The 13,188-nt window shown below is 34.4% G+C and overlaps 1 pseudogene; it reads left to right on the plus strand.

Annotated features, from left to right (window-relative positions):
* Positions 1 to 1,459: 1,459 nt before the first annotated feature.
* On the plus strand, positions 1,460 to 2,832 carry LOC101154218 (nucleoporin NUP35-like; annotated as a pseudogene).
* The last annotated feature ends 10,356 nt before the right edge of the window (positions 2,833 to 13,188 follow it).

Raw genomic sequence — 13,188 nt, forward strand, 5'->3', positions numbered from 1 at the left:
TATGTAACATAATGAAATATATGGTATAATAAATGCCCTTGAATTTCTTTCTGATATTTTGTAGATTGTAAACAACACTGATAAAAAGAGAAAACATAAATAAAATGTAGCTAATATGAAACCAGAAGGCAGTGGGCCAGGCAGCTAAGATGAACATAAGCGTGAGCCCATCTCTCCTCTAAAAATATTGCACTTGTATATACACCAGTGATTGCACTTGTATATACACTAGTGTAGTTCCTTGTATACAAAATCACATAAAATTTATAAGTATATTAGATACATTTGGTTCCCTTAAAAAAAGTGTTAGAAAAAGGTGCACTTAGCTGGGCGCCGTGGCTCACGCCTTGTAATCCCAGCACTTTGGGAGGCCAAGGTGGGTGGATCACCTGAGGTCAGGAGTTCGAGACCAGCCTGACCAACATGGAGAAACCCCATCTCCACTGAAAATACAAAATTAGCCGGCGTGGTGGGGCATGCCTGTAATCCCAGCTACTTGGGAGGCCGAGGCAGAAGAATCGCTTGAACCTGGGAGGCGGAGGTTGCAGTGAGCCGAGATCGTGCCATTGCACTCCACCCTGGGTGATAAGAGCGAAACTCTGTCTCAAAAAACAAACAAACAAACAAACAAACAAACAACAAAAAAGTATTCTTACGCTAGGGCTCTTTAGTGAACAAGTATACAGTTTTTAATCATCATAGAATCTCAGACTAACCCAACAAAACCAAAATTCTAAAGGAAATTAATATATACCATGAAATTGTGAAGACTGTGATAAAAATTCATCTGTAAGAATTATGGGGCTGAATAAGCAGAAATTAATAAACCTATAGAAGTTCATCATTTGATGCTGTGTTTGCTTCTTGGAAAAGCAAACAATTACAATGAATAATTAAAATATTTATAAATTCTCAAAAATAATTCTCACTCAATATGTTTTATTGTAAATTTCTGCCAGATGCACTCTATCAGTATAACTCTATTAGTAACTTTCTAGAAAGTACAAATAAACCTAGAGATTTTGTTTCAATGGAATATGCAGTATAACATATTACGTGACTCAAGGCTGAACATCATCCTGTCAGAAACTATTTATTCCAAAATAGGATTAAGGATAGAATACAGACATAAGGATAGAAAACAGACACACATAAACATATGTGTGTTTGTGCGTGTATATACACATACAAATATATGATATATATCAAATATCAATATATAAAGCAAGAAAACTAAATTAGAGGCAGAACATGTAGAGTCTCCACTAGCTTTGCCAAAATCCAGTTTCAGAGGGCAACTCAATACTGGTCACCCAGCAGAGGTTTCAATGATGTCAAATCATGACTGCTTCCTCTATTTTCTAAGCATATAAATATTGTCAGTATTATCACAACCACTTACCACCGAATTTAGTGCTTTGTGTCAGGAACAAAAAGGTTGTATCTGGTACAATGCGACATGGTATACCCGTGGCAGGTGGGCTGCTCTTTCCCGAAGTATTCAATCAGCAAATATCAATTCCCAGAAGATTATAAGATAAAGTAAATAATAATAGGGGCATAATTTTTTGGCAATTGAACAAATGAGGAGACAATTAAAATTGCAGCAGCCTTCTTTGTAGAATTTAACAAAGGAATTTTAAAATTTATATGAAAACACAAAAAAACTAATATAGTTAAAGCATTTTTTTCAAAAAAAGAACAAAGTAGAGAAGGTCTTACTATACATGATTTCAAGACATTCTAAAAGTACAGTAATCAAGACTATGGACCTTGAGAAAAGTAACATATAGATCAACAGAACATTGCCTTCTAGGCAATCCAAGAAATGTGGTATCAACTGGATACCCATATGGAAAAATAAATGAGTGGCAACTCTTATCATACATTGCACATAAAAATATACCCAAAGTGAATCATAGACCTAAATATAAAATCAAAAGCTATAATATTCCTGGAGGAAAAAAATAAGAGAAAATCTTTGCAACCTCCTGGTGATCAAAGTTTTCTTACATAGGAAACAACAGCAATGAACCATAAATTAAAAAAAAAATACAAATTGGACTTATTTAAAATTTAAAACATATTATTCTAAAGATATAGTGGAGGAATGAAATGGCAAGCTATAACCTAAGAGAAAATATTCAAAACACATAAATTAGAAAAAGATATAAAGAATGTTTACAACTCTCAATGTCCCAGGATTAGTGTAGTTCCTGCCACAACGGCAGCCTTTGCTATGGAACCATACGTGCCCACGCTGGGATCTGAGCCAGTGATGGTGAGTTCATCCATCCACATCTCCAAAGCCAGGAGATAATGTCCAGTTCTTACCTGTCTTTTTAATGATGGATTTTCCAGTGACTCTATAAGTTCAATCAATTAGTGGTCCTAGTAGGAGTAATGGAAATGAGATCACGTTTACTTGCAGGTGGCTCATCACGGCCATAGTCCGTTACACCAGCTCATAAAGATAAAAGTGGAGCTCCACCAGTTAGAAGTATATATAAAATGACATTTTTAGACCAGGGCTTGGATCAACACTTTTAGTTTCAAGAAGAGAGTCAAACATTTTATTAATGCAGAGTGCAGAGTCCTCTTGTTGGAGTTAAGACAACTACTCCTGCAACCGGGCAAAGTGTGTTTAGTCTAGCACATATCAGTCAGCCATGAAAGACAGCATTATCTCCCGCCCACTTGGATCCTTTTATACTCAAGGAGATCCTCTGACTTCAGAAGATCACCTCAATGACACTTGAGTGGTTGTGTTTGGGTTTCCTCAAGCACCTGCTTTTTACATATTATAATTTGCATAATATGGGAATATCTTAAAATACGTTAGGTCTAACACACAGGAAATTGCATATTTGTTATTAATCTAAACTGTAGGCCTAGAAAGCCTTAAGCAAAGACAGGAGAATTTTTAGAGAATTCATCATGATTGGTATACAACCATGTTTTGATGCAAGTGTTACAGAAAACAGTGACAGATGTACTTTATCATCTCCATCTTCAGCCTTTACATCACCAGTCAAAACCTTAGATAAACCAATACAACCTGGTAATACTTCTAGAATTTCTACCCTGAGACCTCTTGCTACAGCATACAGAGCTTCTATCATTTCTAACAGAGAAACACCTAAAAACAATGAAAGTCTTGTATCTAAAGCAATATGTGTTGGCTGCTAGCATAAGACATAAGAACTCCGCGACTAAAGAGAAGGTTGCTACGCTAAAACAGAGTTAGCAGAGTACTGCTCATTTCCATCACTTAGTTATATAACCACTACTGCAGTACTGAATAGCTATTGCATACTTCTTTTAGAAAGAAGGCTTTTTCTTTAAGGACATAGCCCGTTGTCACTTTAAAGGATGCTTGGAATACACTTTAAAGGATGCTTGGAATACACTTTAAAGGATGCTTGGAATACATTTTAAAGAAAACTAAAAATTCCTGTAAATAGGTTTTGTGCTGTCTGTGATCATGCATGCTTATTTAAGCACAAAAAACACAGCGTGATTACTATAATTAAATAATTGAATTTGTGGTAAGGCTTCATAGTCTTCATGAGAAGGTAGGTGAATTTCATAAATTACAGCTGCTTCTGCACAAAGATTATTATTAGCAATTTGAATTATGGTCTTCTAATTTAGATATTATTTCACATTTTAATTATCTTTGTTTATATATGTCCTTTCATGGATTGTCATCTTGATGTATTATAAAACCAATACATTATTTTAAAAAACTTACTACTAAAGTTTCTTGATAAAAACAAACTGTCACATTGTCAATGGTAAAGTGCTTACAACTCAATAATAGAACAATAAACAATTCAGCATTTTTTTAAATGAGCAAAAGAGTTTAATAGTTATCTTGAAAGAGAAAGTACCCAGATGACCTATAGAAATGGTATAAAACATCACTAGTGTTTGGGGATGCAAATTCATCACAACCCATGCAGAAGAATGGGCAAAATAACAATTTAAAAAATTAGAACGGAAGCAGAAAAGATATGGGGCAACTGGGACTGTCCTACATAGCCAGTGGGAATGTAAAATGGTATAATCACTTTGGAAAAGAGTTGGAAAGTTTATTGTAAACTTAAATATATACTTATCAGACACTTGAGATATTCCTTTCCTAGGTATTTACCGGGGAGAAACCAAAATGTGTGACTGCACAAAGACCAGGTCACAAATATTCATAATGACTTGATTTGAAATAGACAAAAACTCTAAGCAACTCAAATGTCCAGCACATGATGAGTTAACATATTGTGATATATGCATTTAATAACACACTACTTAGCAATGGAAAGAAACTATTAATTCATGCTATAACATGGTTGGATCTCAAAATGATTATGCTAAGTGGACAAAGCCAGGCCAAAAATTAAAAGCAAAAAGGGGGAAAATAAACACATCTTATAAATCCATTCATATAAGATTCTAGGGAACCAATATCTTAGTTCATTTAGACTGCTATAACAAAATACCATAAACTAGGTGGCTTATAAACAATAGAAACTTATTTCTCCCAGTTCTAGAGGCTGGATGTCCAAGATCAAGTTTCCAGCAGATTCAGTGTCTGGTGAGCTGTTTCCTGATTTATATATAGCACCTGCTTGCTGTGTTCTCACATGGTAGAATGAGCCAATTAGCTCCCTTCACACTTATTACATTCATGAGGTCTCTGCCTGCATGACCGAATCACCTCCCAAAAGGACCCACAGCCTAATACCATCACTTAGGGCTTAAGATTTTAACACGTGAATTTTGGGGGGACACAAACATTCAGACCATGGCAATAAACTAGTTTATAGTGACAAAAAGCAGAACAAATATATGGGCACATGAGGGATAGATTAGAAATGGGTCCAAAGAAACTTTCAGAGAAATTGAAATATTTGTTATCCTGACAGTGGTTATCATGTCCCAGGTGTGCATGCATATGCCAAAAGTTATCACATTGTATACTTTAAATATGTGAAGTTTAGTGGACTTCAGTTATACTTCCATGAAGTCAAAAAAGGCAAAAAAAGAAAAAAACTTTTCAGTTAAAATTAGATACACTTTAGGGTAGGTATTTATAATTGAAAAAGACATGTCTGTTGTAAGTGGCCAAAAGCTTATTTATTTTATGTCATTTTACCTATAACTGATATCTGATAGCCACTAATAAAGTTTGCCACTTCTTGAATAATTGTATGCTTATTCAGATTTTTTAAGGGATCAGGGAAATATCTTTTACCATTTTTAGGAGATTTTAACTAATTTATCTAAATTTAAACCTATTTAAATGACAGATTTTCTAGTAAGAAATTATTAGATTTGTAGTGATGAATGACACAAATTTGTCTATTCCTGTGGATTTTAATTTTATCTATTTTTGAAACAATTTTTCAAAATTGTCGTTGAATATACTAAAAATCACTGAATTATATACTTTAAGTGAAAAGCAAAACTTATTTGTCAATACATGTTTACCTAAATGAGAAAATTGGGAAAGTATTATGGAAAGGGAGACTGGGTAAAATTTTAAGGACCTTGAATATCAATCACACTTTGGTTTAACATGCAATTCATGTTCTATCGTGGAAGGTTTTGAACAGGGCAGTAGCTTATCAAGCTATGCCTTGAGAAGTTTGTTCTAGGCAGTGGCATATGAAGTGGTTTGAACTTAGGAGAGAAGGAAATCCTGTTACAATTTAATTGAAATAAATTGAATGGAAAATTACAGAGGCTTAAACTAATTAAAACTAGCAGTGCTAATAACTTATTTTTAAAGTGAGTAGGTGGATAATAACCGAGTTTAAGACTTTGCCACTTGTTGGTGGTAGGGAGTAATGAGAAGTGAGAAATCAAAAAGAACTCTAACATTTGTTTCAGTGTCAGGATGAATAGAGTTTCCATTAAAGGAGAGAATGCAGTAATTCAGTATCCAATAATGGTTGAAGGGGTTGTCTTGAGCACTCTTTTTTGTTTGATTTGGAGGTACATGTGCAGTTTTGTTACATGGGTATATTGGCTTGGGGTATGGATGGTCTCATCACCCAGGGAGTGAGCATAGTACCCAGTAGGTAGTTCTTCAGCCCTTTCTCCACCCCTCTCTCCCAACTCTAGTAGTCCCAGTGTCTATTGTTCCCATCTTTATGTCCATGTGTATTCAATGTTTAGCTCTCATTTATAAGTGAGAACATAAGGTATTCAGGCTTCTGTTCCTGCAATAATTTGCTTAGGATAATAATAGCCTTTAGCTGCATCCATGTTGCTGCAAAGCACATGATTTTGTAGTTTTTCGTGGCTGCGTAGTATTCCATGGCATACATGTACCACATTTTTTAAAGCCAGAGTCTTCTCCTAGCTCCAATCTTGAGGATTCTAATGTTCAAGTTTAGGCAGGTCATTTAGTTAGATAGTACAACTGACCATAGGGAAAACAAATCCAAATCTTCCTGTAGAGACCCTAGGTAACAGTTTTCATTTTATAGCTGCCTAGTGTTTGAACTCCCTTGTCTATAGTTAGAGAGTAGAACATTGCTTTTGTTTTATATAAAAGATCAGGTACTTGTTCCCCCACACTCCTTGACCTTAGACCTCAGAGACTTGTCTTAAACTTGGACAATCAGATGTTCCCTCTCAGGGCATGAGTCTGAGGTGGCTGACACAGAGAAGAGAGAAGAGAAAAGTCCTCATGTCACCACCAACACTCAATATCTTTGCCCACTGGTGGCAGAGGCAGCATGTATTCAGGTGTAACAGGACCGTTGGCAGCATGGAAATCTGACTGGTCTTGTGGCCAGAGCTAGATATGCCTTATTATGAATGACCTTCCTTGGTCCCTGATTGACTTTAATAAAAATAGCTTCATTGAGACATAATTCACACAACACAAAATTCACGCATTTAAAATTTATAATTTAGTAGCTTTTAGTATATTAACAGAGTTTGCAACCATCACTATGATCTAATTTTAGAACACTTTCATCATCCAGAAGAAACCCTGTGCCCATTAACTGTCAACCTTCACCTCCCTCCAAACAAATATTAATAATATTCTCCCTTCCATCTCTATGGATATTTCCACTTTGGACAGTCATTAAAAGAAATCTTACAATGTGCAATATTTTGTGAGTGGCTTATTTCACTTAGCATAATGTTTTCAAAGTTCCAGGTTGTTGTCTGTATCAGTACTTCACACATTTTAATTGCCAAATGATTATATGGATATATTACATTTTATTTTTCCATTCATCAGCTAGCAGACATGCATGTTGTTTTCACCTTTTAGCTATTACGAATAATGTTGTTATGAACATTTGTGTGTACATTTTGATGTGGACACACATATTTTCATTTCTCTTGGCTATGTAGAAATGGAATTGCTGGGCCATACAACAACACCATGTTTAACTTTTTCTGCCCTTCTGTTTTAACAGACGATTTTCACTGATAACTCTATTAAAGTATAATTGACAAATAAAAATCGTATATATTTGTGGATTTACAATGTGCTGTTTCAGTATACACACACACACACTGTGAAATGATTAAATCAAGATAACTAACATACCCATCACCTCACATACTTATTATTTTGGTGTGATGACATTTAAGATCTAATCTTTTAGCAATTGTCAAGTAGACCATATATTAACTGTAGTCACTATGATGTACAATAGATCTCCAAAAGTTGTTTATCCTGTCTAAATAAAACTTTGTCCTTTTAACCAGCATTTCCCTCTACCTTTCTCCCACCCCCAGGCCTGGGCAGCCAACATTCTAATCTCTGCTTCTATGAATTCAACTTTTTTAGATTCCAGATAATAAGTGAAATTATGCAGTATTTGTCTTTCTTTGCCTAGCTTATTTCACTTAGCATAATGACCTCCAGGCTAATCTGTGTCATTGCAAATGACAAAAGTAACTTCTTAAATACTGAAATGTATTCTCTTGTATCTTTACTCCACATTTTATTTATCCATTCACTCATCAATGGACAGAGTGATAACATCTTGAGGAACTGTCAAACTGTTTTCTGAAGTATTTTCACCATTTTACATTCTCGCCAGCAATCTATGATCATTCCAATTTCTCCGTATCTTTGCCAATACTTCTTATTATGTGTCTTTTTATTGTAGCCATCCTAGTGGGTATAAAAAGGTTTCTTTGTGGTTTGGCCTTACCTTTGTAAAAATTGGGTTGTCTTTTTATTGCTCAATTATAAGTTCTTTCTTGCTTAATTTTTGAACCGTTTGCATAGTCTTCCCATCTGTTCTTTGTATGGTCTGATACTCTTTCATTAAATTGCTTTTCTACTTTACTGGAGCACAGTTGGTACCTGCCCCTTGCAAACAAGAACCAGAGACTAACTCTAGAGAAGTAGAGGTAGAATTTATCCGAACAAAAGTGTATGAGAAAAATCAGGGGGATTATGCAAAATATAAAGGAATAACAAGTGAGTAGGAAGTGAGAGAATAAAGAGTAACTAGAATATTTTTAAAAACTCATTTTGATGGTGATAGAAAATAGAGAAATAGAATAATAGCTTGAAGCATTACTAAGTTTGTTTACTCAGGGGAAAATCTAAAGCAAAGATATTGGACAGGAAGGTACAGGAGTAGATAATTAGTGCAGGAGATGCCTTAAGGAAGCAGGTGATAAATTACCTTTGAAAGGAGTGTATTGGTCTCTTTTTCCACTGCTATAAAGACATACTTGAGACTGCGTAATTCATAAAGGAAAGAGGTTTAATTGACTCACAGTTCTCTATAGCTGTGGAGGCTTCAGGAAACTTACAATCATGGTGGAAAGCAAATGGGAAGCAAGGTACTTCTTACATGGTGGCAGGAGTGAGAGCTAGAGAGAGAGCAGGGGAAGTGCCACACTTTTAAATCATCAGATCTCATGACAACTCACTCACTATCATGAGAGCAGCATGGGGAAACTGCTCCCATGATCCCGTCACCTCCCACCAGGTCACTCCCTCTACATGTGGGGATTACAATTCAAGATAAGATTTGGATGGGGACACAGAGCCAAACTATATCAAGGAGGAATACTCTTTCTTAGAGATAAATAATAATAATAATAATAATAATAATAATAATAATAGTAACAACAACAACATAGAGACAGAAAGTAAAGAGATTCCTAGGTGCAGACAGGACACTCAGAGGGCCTTCAGCAAGCAGCTGTGACATTCTCCAGAGATAGCAGTAATGCTATGCTAAGACCAAGGATCAGAGTTCAGATGAGCATGTGAAGGAAAGTAGGAGAACAGCAGAATTAGGGACAAGGTAGTAAGTCAAAAGGAGTTAAGTGAAAAGGATTGTCTGGCAATATTATACTCTAGCAGTAGTGAATTCAAGAATATTTCCTATTCTTCCACCTCATTTTCTGAATTCCTTTTCTTTCTTTCTTGTACCTCACTTAATAAAAATGCACCATAAGGGACTAAAAGCTCAACACTCAAACACATGGAACGTTAAATATATATGAATCATTACTCTGATTTATTCTTTTGAAGTTGTTCCTCTGTGTGCTTTCCCTTTTCTTCTTACTTCAGGGTATCCATTGCAAAATGTAAATACTATGATACGAAGTGAAGTATGTTCCTTTTTTGTGTTGAAATGTAGTTTTCTAAAAATGTTCATTCAGTCTTAAGTTTTAGAGATACACTTTAATTTGCCAAGTTATCTCTAACTTACACAACAAACCTAAAGTGATTTCCATGAGCAATTTACAGAGATCTTCCCTATGCTTCCTTCAAAATAGATATCTCACTTAACCCCTTAATTATTGATACATTGTTGTAGCCTTATACTGACTATTTCTTCATATTACAATATTAGCAGAACAAAAATCTCTCATAGGTCAAGTTAATCATGTTTTCTTTTGCATAGTCTATTTGCCTACTATTTAAAAAAAAATTTGCCATTGTAAATTCACATAGAAAAGGCCTGAAATGAAATTCTTGGTTAGAAATGGGAACTCTAAAATCCTGCTTGTAACTCACCATAGAGATTCTTACACTACTGAAAAAGAGAATAAAAGACAACCCATTTTATCATCCTCTGAAACAGTAAAAGATAGGATTTCTCTGCCTGCCTTTTCAGTAGACCCTTTTTGTTCTTTTCATATTTGCTTATGCATTTGCCTTAGTATACAAAATTAAAACCATACCTACAAATAAAAATGTCATGGACAGACAAAGGCCGCATGAGCTTTAAAAGATACAAATCAAAATACTTTTGAAAGTGGAAAAGTTCTCCATTTCACATTTCTGTGAAATTTGGGAGTTTACATCCTCCTGAACCCTTCAGCTGAAGTTAGCACTCCAGGGGATTTCAAATAGGTTCAAAGTTATATGGTAAAGAGAAAAAGAAAAAAGGAAAAGAAAAAGAAATCGGTGAATTTCCTTCAGTTCAGTTCATTGTTTAGCATTTCAAAGGTTCCTTCTATTCTCTTGATTAAAGCTCTGGTTTCATCAGGTTTGTAGATTTGTCTGAAGCCAGGAATGCATCCAAATTCACAGCAAGCATTTATGTACCCCAAATTATATCAAGAAGCTTAACTAAGAAGTCTCTTTTCAATTGAGAAACAACCTAAAATCTATTCAAATGTAGATATAATCTAGATATAACCAATCACATTTTAGTTGGTATGTGGAGATAAGGAGCCACCTGAGGGCTGAGAATTTGTGGACCTGGCAGTTTTCATTCCAGCTCTTCAATTAGCTAGTTATTTGATTTTCAGTAATCATTTTACGTCTCTGGATCTTAATGTCATCTGCTGTACAATAAGATACAAAGTGGAATTGGATGTTTTTCCTATTTCTAAAATTCTATTCATCTACTCTGAAAATATGTTTTAATATGTACTTCTTTGGGATACTTATGTGAAATACAGCATTTACTGTGTTTAATGTTTGCCACATTAAACCACAGAATGATAGGGTTTACTGCTTATTATGTGCATATGATGATTGTAGGAATATGCATATGTACACATATAAAGAACATTTCCTATTTGTAGAATTACACAGATTAATTACATCATAATCTAGCCATTTTATCAGAATATATTAATGTTTCATAATTGATATCCTGATAGTTAACAAAAGTTAAAGTTGCCAATGTTTTTTATATGAAAAAATTAAAATTTTCACTTTGTAAGTTTATGATACATCAGTTATGCTTAAAAGTATTCCCTTTTGCTTGCTACTATGTCATTTTTCCAATAAGCACTGCAAAATTCCTTATTTTTTTTTAATACTCCATTCACTCACTGCAACATATTCAGTTAATATCTCTCTGGCCTTTAATCTTGTGACTTGGGAATTATTTCTATTTTTCATTAGTTTTCCTTTTGTTCAGTGGAACAATAATTTTAGATATATAAAAAGAAGTTGATATTGGTAAGTGATATATACTATGAAGGTCCAAGCTGGAGATTAGAAACAAATTTAAAACAGTATGTAATAGGTCAGTTGCTCTTATCAAACTTCCTCTTTTTTAATATCAAGTGAATAGTTTTTCTAATATTATTTTCTGTAATTTACATATGACCAAGACTGATCTTCAGAAAAAGTCAAATGATGTTAGCTTGTGAAGTATGTTAAGAAACTCTAAAGGCTCCTAGCCAAATCTCTGTCCACCATATTAAAAGACTTTCATTGATGTCTTAAATTCTACTAGTAATTATTCAATGTAGTGCCTAATTTGAAATGTATTTTCTATTCAAAAGTGTGTATCACAAGAAAAAAAATACATATGACTTATCATGTATGCGAACCTAATGTAAATGACATTGCTCCACTCTTTCTTAAGTGTCAACTAGTCAAAAACTGTTAAATTTTGGAATCTCAAAGAAGTAATTTTCAAATGCTCCTTCATGGGGCCTTGGAAGTTCCAGAAGGTGTCTCAAGACTTCAACTAGAATATCTCCACTTATATTTTCCTCCAAGACTGGGTTTATAGACATTTGTAAGCCACTGGACTAAAAGACAGATAACATTTCAAAATTTGGGTAATGCTAATGGAGGATGAAACAACCATGGGAATGGTCATACAAATGGAAGAACAGGGGAGGAAAGAGTTCAGCAAACAAAAAAAAAATATGATAATATTGACAAATGGGACAAAGATCATTACAGCAAGGAGTGGGAGAAAAGGCATCGAATCTTGGCAATAGACGCCTACTTTGCAAATTTGCTTAAGTTTCCGCAAGACAAAATATCAAACAATACCTCATTGTAACTCTCCAGGTTATAGTTGTGCTCACTAAAGTCTAGGAAGGACTGCTCTAGTTCGTGCTACAAAATCATGTAACATGAAAATTATGAAAAAAACACTTCACAATCACAAACTATTTAAAATTGGTATAGAGATGAACAATAATCTGGCATGCTTTTCAAATAGACTAAAGCCTAACCTAGCTCCTATGTATGATAAGGGTTCCTTATGTAAAGTAACTATGAAAGTGACTAAATCAGTCTCACCACAGTAATTTTTACTGTGCTCTGCTCATCTAGTGTGAAAGTAAAAATAGTAAGTATATTAAAATTTATTTATTCTCTCAGTTTCTTGGCTGATTCATTTATGATAACTTACTGAACATTTAATATTGGTTACAAATAGGGCATATTTTAATCCAAAGAAGAAAGCTAAGTAAAGAATAAATTTTGGGGACCCCCCAAGAAGTTTTCACACCAATGAACATAAATAGGCAAATAAGTATTCTCAATGTGGTATATGATTTATGTCATCATTATATCCTCTAAATCTCTGAGTCAAAAGATAACAACCCTTAATTAATAAATTAATGATACATGGCAAGTGCTAAAAGACATAACTTACTGTAATGAATTCTAGTTTTATAACAGAATTTTAAGTATATGATTACAGGTGTGTTTTTCTATCATACCAGGCAAACTTACTTGAATCACTGAGAAGAAAAAATGAATTGTGTATTTTACAAAACAGAGAGGCATTGCAAAATCTAGGATTTTGCTTAGTCTTTCAATTTTTTCAGTTACACATTTAAGTCATTAAGAAATGCATATCTGGCTGGGTGCGGTGGCTCACGCCTGTAATCCCAGCACTTTGGGAGGCCGAGGTGGGCAGATCACAAAGTCAGGAAATCGAAACCATACTGGCCGACATGGTGAAACCCCATCTCTAA

The sequence above is a fragment of the Gorilla gorilla genome, chromosome 6 (assembly GCF_029281585.2).
Source record: "Gorilla gorilla gorilla isolate KB3781 chromosome 6, NHGRI_mGorGor1-v2.1_pri, whole genome shotgun sequence".
Classification (NCBI taxonomy): Eukaryota; Metazoa; Chordata; class Mammalia; order Primates; family Hominidae; genus Gorilla; species Gorilla gorilla.